We start from the raw sequence: 1409 nt of genomic DNA, 5'->3' as shown, positions 1-1409 counted from the left end.
TCGATGACTGGCACCCGTGCCAGTGGAGTGCTAACAGCGCCATCTCAGTGGGATCATTGCCAGAGCAGCGGTCTGACTTGCATGGCGGTGGCACGTCAAAAGCACCATTTGAGCGATATAGCTACCAGCATCGCCTTACTGGCACGTGAACAAAACATTTGAGCGAGGTTGTTGCCAGTGCCACTGGACTGGCTCCCGGGCAGGTAGCATGTAAAAAACACTATTTTGAGCATGACCGTTGCCAGTACCACCTAACTGGCCCTCATGCCAGTGGCACGTAAAAGAACCCACTACACTCTTGGAGTGGTTGGCGTTAGGAAGGGCATCCAGCTGTAGAAACTCTGTCAGATCAGATTGGAGCCTGGTACAGCCATCTGGTTTGCCAGTCCTCAGTCTAATCGTCCAAGCCATGCTAGCATGGAAAGCAGACGTTAAACGATGATGATGATGAATCTTATCTAATTCAAAATTAATTATTTCACATCTCTCATAGATTCTAAATTCCTCAGATGCAAACAACATAGAACTTTATACTTTATTGCAAATATGGCCATGGACCGTTTAAAATATAATATGTAGAAAAAGTTTAAAGAGTATAACTGCTATGTAAGAGAATTTTAAAATTTGAAATTTTTCTTTGGTCCCAAGTATTGTAACAACTTATTAATGATATAAATTGCAATTTAGAAAACTTCTGAATAATATATTCAATATTGTATTAAGTTATCATGGTTAAGCAGGACAATAAAGTCTTATACTAAAAAATAGCAATGGTACATTTAGCAGGATTCTACACATTTTCCCTCAACCATTTGGTTTACTTAACTCAGAGTTATGGATAGGGGTGGAATGAGCTGTCAGTCAATCGGGCACTGCCCGAAGGCCAGAAGCTCTGAGGGGCCTACACTCTACATGTTAACTCTACTGATATCAATGCTAAGGGGCCTGGTAAACAGTTATGCCCGAGGGCCTTTAATACTCTCAGTCTGCCCCTGGTAATGGAGAAAGACACTTAATTAAGGCACCATACATTCAGTTGGAAACCAAAATTACATATATGTGAAGAGAACATTTTTCACCACATGGCTAAATTCTTAAATATATTCAAAATTAATTGAAACTCATAAATCTGTATATTTTATTGGAAATATGGTTAAAGATATGATGTAGTAAAAGTTTAAAAACTATAATTGCTTTATAACAAAAGCAAATTTGAAATTAATTTCTCCATGGTCAGAAGAATTGAAAGAACTTACAATAGAAATTTTAATTTAGAGTTTCTGAATAATATTTCTTCGAATATAATTAGTTTATTCATTTATTTATTTTTTCTTCTGAATATATTCCACATTGTTGCGAGTTACCATCAATTGCTCAAGTTGAGACTGAATGCTGCCACATGACTGCCA

The sequence above is a fragment of the Octopus bimaculoides genome, chromosome 7, assembly GCF_001194135.2.
Source record: "Octopus bimaculoides isolate UCB-OBI-ISO-001 chromosome 7, ASM119413v2, whole genome shotgun sequence".
Lineage (NCBI taxonomy): Eukaryota > Metazoa > Mollusca > Cephalopoda > Octopoda > Octopodidae > Octopus > Octopus bimaculoides.
This window is presented reverse-complemented; position numbering follows the sequence as displayed.